This window comes from Cryptomeria japonica, chromosome 1, assembly GCF_030272615.1.
Source record: "Cryptomeria japonica chromosome 1, Sugi_1.0, whole genome shotgun sequence".
Classification (NCBI taxonomy): domain Eukaryota; kingdom Viridiplantae; phylum Streptophyta; class Pinopsida; order Cupressales; family Cupressaceae; genus Cryptomeria; species Cryptomeria japonica.
In genome coordinates, this window is record NC_081405.1 from 280,688,227 (window position 1) to 280,694,909 (window position 6,683).

The window sequence follows — 6,683 nt, forward strand, 5'->3', positions numbered from 1 at the left end:
AGTATTGCTAGGTGTTCAACAATTGGTATCAAAGAAAGGTTCCTCTTTGGAAAGCTTAACCACTTGAGGTAGATCTAGAGATGACACAAGACCTTCTTGTTAAAGTTTTGCTGTTTGATGGAATGAATTATACCTATCAAAACGAAAGAATGGAATCTTATTTAGAAGCATTATAGAATGGAATTTGGGAGATTATCTAGACAAGTTATCAATGAACTCTTAATGGACCATCTACTTTGGATGAGATTAAGGCTCAGGAGTTGAATGAAAAAGCTATAACAATTCATATCATATATCTTAGTGATGAAGTATTTGGAAAGGTTAAAGGAATGAAAGAAGAAAAAGGAATCTACAACAAGCTATGTTATGCATATGAAGGTGATCTAAAAAATTGGCAAGCAAGACTTTTGAGCCTAAAGAAAAAATTTGAAGGTTTCAAAATGACTAATGATGAAAGTGTTGAAACTTACATACATAGAGTGATCCTGTTGGAATCAATGAACACTAAGAGGGAGGGTGAATCAATGCTTTACAGTTAACAACTTTCTTAAATTGATTCTATAACCACCAGATGTAAATGAATAAAAGAAAAGTGTAGAAAATAAATGCAAACAAGCACAAAACCATAACACCAAAATTTCTACATGGAAAATTAGAAGGAGAAAAACCATGGTGGGATTGACACCCACAATATTATAATATTATGATCAAAAGTATAATAATATTACAATAGGGGAATGCACATGCATTCAGGCACACTGCCTAGAGCTCACAGCTTAATTACAAAATAGGGCTACAACTTGGAGGAAGGCCCATTTCCTTACAAGTGATTACAAAGGATAACAAGAATGAATGAACTAAAGAATAGCATCTACATATTCCAATTTGCAGTTCTGGTTAAGCGCAAAAGGTCTTCTTCCACTGTTTTGTCTATCTGCTTTATTATGTTGCTTTGTCATATATTAGAGCACAAACACTTTCAATTGCACACAAAAAACTTCACACAATCACTCATACAATATTCACATGCTCACATCTCATACCAAAATTCTCAAATGAATTGGTCTTATATATCCACACCATCAATAAAATCAATTCCATGTCGGCCACAAGAAATGCATAACGTGCAACATGAAATGTGTAACCAAAAGTCAACTCAATCCAATTACCAATCCATATGCAGACCCAATCACATTGATAAAAAGCTACACTCATGTCAGATCAACCACCTCGAACTCAAAACCAATCACCGAAATCATCCCAAAGATTTTGCACAACACATTACACTAAAATAACTTTGTTCTTCCTGAATTACCGGATACTGGATCTTCAATCTTGCACAAAAACCAATACTAGAGGCTAAGATTGTGAAATAATCTACCTCTAACATCCAATCAACTACCATTTTCACCACAACCAAAACTATGCAACCAAAATGGATTTTTGCACAATGTACTCATACTCTGCCACATATTGTATTCCACCTTACAGACTTAAGAAAAATGAATATCAAACTTCTAGTAGAACAAATCTACATATGACGGATGTGATCTCTAATCTAAGTTGCCATCAATGACAACCCAAAAACATTCTCATGTACTAATATCTACTAGTACAGTATCTCTTGCCAACAATCTCTCCCTTTGGCATTGATGGCAACAATTGATGAAAAATGACACTGTCACTACAAAAACTTCAAAACTCAACAACTCAATAAGCTCAATAGGCTCCCCTTGAGAATATACATCATTTTTCATTCCTCTCTCTCCCCCTTTGATAGAAATGCCAAATATAGGCATCCGCCAAAATTTATGTACAAGGGTATACTCAATATCTTACATGAATTTAAAGATTTCATCAAAAATGGTCTTCAAGGACTGCAAGTGATCATCCCAACCTTTTTTAAAATTCTCCAAAATTTTGATCAAAGCACTAAAAAGATAAGCATGCATCTTTTCTCCTCTAAGATCTACTAGAATACTCTTATTTAGAGCATTCATATCATCCTATTGATTGCTTAGCAATGTGTCCAACCGATAAGTGGTTAAATTCTTGAGTTCTCCCACTCTCCCAACCACTCTGTCTTTTTCTTGATTAAGGCTCCTAATTTTGTCAAGTAGAGCCACCACCTAAGCTTCATAGTTACTAGAAAAAATTGATTGGGGGGCATATGATTGAGAAATACCAGCTAACTACTCTTTGCATTTCTTAATCTTCTTATCTATCCCTATTGTGAACTTAGGCAAAAGAGGACCTAATTTGTATATCTTACCATCTTCATCCAATGCATCCTAAATAGTCTTTAGACTAGAGATCAAACTAACCCTATCACCTTCAACAATTTTCAAAATTGTCCTTAACCGCATGGCATTAAATTGACTCAAAACCTTTGCATCATTCACTTTCTCCAAAGATACAAAATGAGAATCACTATTGCCTTTAACATACTCCTTAGATTACTGGAGAGAGTATCAACTATATCTTTCTTGAATGATAGAAAACTCTTCTCTAACACATTTGTAGCCATAGATATTATCTCCTTATCTTCAGAGTAATACTTCAATAACTCTTCACTCACTTTGGCCTATGCAAGTGTTGTAAGTTTTAGTGCTTTTATTGGAGATAGAGAATTAAGATCTATAGGTCTTTTGGTGAGATCTATGTCACTGATAATTTACTTGCCCTTGTCCACAATGTCTCTTGCCATTGGAACCTATTCAATCTTATCTCCATCCTTCTCCTTTCTTTGCATCTTCACCCTTCTCATCATCAACTTCCTTAGCTACCTTCTCAGTTTTGACATTTTCCACCAAAGGATTCTTATAAGCTTCACCTGATCCAATAACCTTATGAGTATCATCTCCAAAGACATTGTGTACATTAGTCTACTCATCTAGAATAGAGGTATCATCCTATGTATGCACTTCCGGAAGAGTATCATCTTTTACCGGATTTACCTCATACCTGTTTTCTTTCAAAACTTGTTTCAAAATTGTTTTTGTCTCCTTAGCCACTTCATCTACTTTTTCAAGCATGATCTTATTAACTCTTGTTTTGCTTCTAAATCTGCTCTTAGCAATTTTAAGAAGTCTATCAACTTCACTCTTAGAAATCACAGAGCACAAATTAACGAATGCATATTCTTTTATTCTCTCATCTTCTAAACTAGTCATATGCCTTTTGGCATCCAAAATTTCATATAAACCCTTCGGAATCATAGATTATAATTCTATCAGGGATTTTCTATATACATTCATGTACTTTACAACAACTTCCTCTATTGCTCTTTGATCATTCTCATCACAATTCTCATAATATTCAAATATATTCTTCAAATTTTCTTCCTTCACTACTTCATCAACTATCAACTAAGTGAAATGGGGGTCACAATAGTGTAGTTACCTTCTAGATTCCCAAACTTTAATGCTTCATCAAGTTTAGACTTGGGCCTCTTGTTGGGTCGAGGTCTTTTGGATTGTTCAGCTACAACTTTAGACTTTTTTCTTGGCTAACCTTCACCGGATGGTGGCTTCTTGACCACCTTAGTAGAGGTAGTAGTCTTCTTCACTTGCCTCACCGCTTCATCAGATTTTGTCTCTTCCTCAGCAATGGCTGCCACATAGACTCTCTCAGGCTTCCCTTTCTTTCTCTTCTGCTCTCCACCGAATGATTTGGTTTGAGGTTTAGGTGGAGGGATAGGCTTTTGAGCACTAAGGGAAGGTTCTAACTTGGTTTTCCATGGCTTCAGAGGATTCATTGGTTTAGTCTTCTTTATTTGAACCACATCCTATTCTTTTAGGATATTCTACTCTCTATCCGTATGGATAGCTTCCTTTGTTATTCCCATATCTTTAGCAAGCTGCTCTACTTCTTTTTTAGCTCTCTTCTGCATTCCGAGCTTAGTAAATTAAGAATGCAAGCTTAAAATTTTCTCCTTATAGGTTCCAAATCTCTCTTCATTTTCATCCATCGACTTGCTCAAAAGATGTTGAGCATACATGTCAAGAGTATTAGCATTAACTTCATACCCAATGGGCATGATCCACACTATTCTTGGCTCTACCACTTCCATTAAGAATTGATTAATATCCACCATGAAGCATATGGTGTCCTCATATTATTCTACAATTTCCTTCAGGATCCTTTCCCTACTTTGCATCATGCCTTGGAAGGATTTGAAGTATCCCCACAGAACAAATTTTTGTGCTTGAGCATCTCCTAATACTTGTAAGGCTTCCTGGATTTGCACTGACATTGGTTTATCATATGCCCATTGAATTTTACCTACACTGAGGATCTCCTTCCTGAAATAGAAGCCTACACATATAATCAAAGTACCAAACTTAAAGGCATGCTTCTTATCCTGCTTAATCTTCTTCAAATTGTTCATTAATTCACTCAACATTACTCCACACAAGTCATACAACTTGTCATCCAAAAGAATTCAATATGTTGCATACATTGTTGTATCGCTGATTGAGTTAGCTCTGCTAGATTTATATACCTTATAGACTATTATCATAGATGTGAATCTCACATCATTCTCAATAATACCACTTATTGTCATTGATCTGCTATCATGTTGTGAACTGGCTATTTCTGTTAGTGTCATGTTCTTCACATTTCTCAGACTAGGGACTTCACCAGTTGCATTCAAATATGTCATAACTTTAATTTCATTTAGTGATCATGTATTGTTTATCCATCCATATAAATTCATGTACCCTACTCAGAATGTACCTAACCCATTTGGGTTTGTCAAAAACCGGAAAGTTCACAAATTGAATGAAACCCTTATCCTACAGAGATTTGAAATTGGGTTTGAGATTTCCTATATGATCCATCATGTGCTTGGTATAAAATGGTAGCATTTATGTGTTTCCAAGCTCCTCAATATTGCAGTGGATGAGAATTCACTATTATGATCATCTTCCATTGATTTGTATGGATGCTTCTTGAATTTTGGCCTTTCCCTATCAGTTATCTTGAAAACCAATGGAGTTACCACACTAGAACCAGATGATGTAATTATAAAAATCTACCTGTTATAAACAAATAGATTCAAACTCAAAAAATTCCTTTTTGACTTCAACCAAATGCAAGAAATCTTCGTTGAATCTTCACAAACTCTATTTCAGCTACACAAACTTCTTCGAGAGACTCTTCTTTTGTTTCCCTTCAATCACAATGTGATAAATGAATGTTAAAATTGCCTTTTTATCCTTCGAATGCCTAAATTTAAGGTGCAATAAATTCTCACCCCTAGAGTTCTTCCAGATGCCCTAAAACTCATAAACATTATACCAGAGCATCAAATCCATGTCAAATGTTTTGGATATCTTACAGGATCATCTACACAAACATCTATGATCATCTACAACCATCCACAACTAGTTATAGATCTTAGAAAGGGGATTTTAAGGATTTTCATGAAAAGCTTCCCCCTAAGGCTAAGTGCCTTAGCTACTAGATGAAGATCCAACACCGGAATCAAGTGTGGACCCATTTGTTGCATTTGAATATTCCTTTTTAACCCACATCTTCTTTTGTTTCTCTTTTATCTCTTCAACCTTCACTTTTCCCTTTACATCTTCTTTGTTCTTGTCTACCAGATCATTCTTGCTCACATTCTTTCTTCTACAGTATTTTGCAATATGACTGGATTTGTTGCAAGCATAGCAAGTAATTTTGTCTCTCTGATTAGGTTTGAAGTTACCTTGATTTCCTCTAGATCTACATTGGTTAACAATATGTCCAAATCTTCCACAAGCATTATATCTTACATTTCTTCTATTTACCATACTTTTGCATTCAACTAACTTATGACCAGAGAATGATGTAGTATCTCGATTAGTTCTATTTTCTACATTGACTTTCCATATGGCCAAATTTATTGCAAACAAAATATTTACCATTGAATTTATAAGCATTAGGCTATCTTACCAGAGATCTCTTGTTCTTATAATAATTGCTTTGACCAGATCTGGAGCCTTCTTCTTTCTCAAATCTAGGTCCTCCCATATCACCTTTGTTCTTCGAACTTTTCAGTATCTCATCAAGCTTAGCTAAGCCAGTGTTGAATTTCTCTTTGCACTCATTAGTAGTGGTAAGTTCATCTCTTAGAATTATGATCTATCTTTCAATCTCTTGCTCATTATTTTGGGACTATATCAATTCAATCTTCAGTCGGTCATTCTAATGATTAAATATGCAACATTCATTAGATCTATCCTTCAATGACTGAGTTAGAATTTCTTCATTCTTCTTCCTGTCTTAATCTCCTTTTTCAACTTCATCACAATGGATTGCATTTGACTCTTCAGTACTACATTATCTCTAGAAATTTTTTCACATCCATATGTCTTGTCTTGATTAATAATTCATTTCTCTTCTTTCTCCTTAATTTTTTCCATCAACTCCTTTCTCTTCTATCAAGATGTGTTCACTTTATCTTTCAATGACTCATTGAAATTTTTTGCATCACTCAAATTTCTTCTCAGATCACTTGCTTCTTTCCTTGTTGCATCTAGGTCTTCAAGTGGCATAATAAATTATCTTTGCAAAGTGGAGCCCATTGATTCAATCTCTTGGATCTTCCTCAAGTTGTTAGGCTTCCTTAGAGGAAGTAGGATCTAATACCAATTGTTGGAATCAATGAACACTGAGAGGGGGGTGAATTAGTG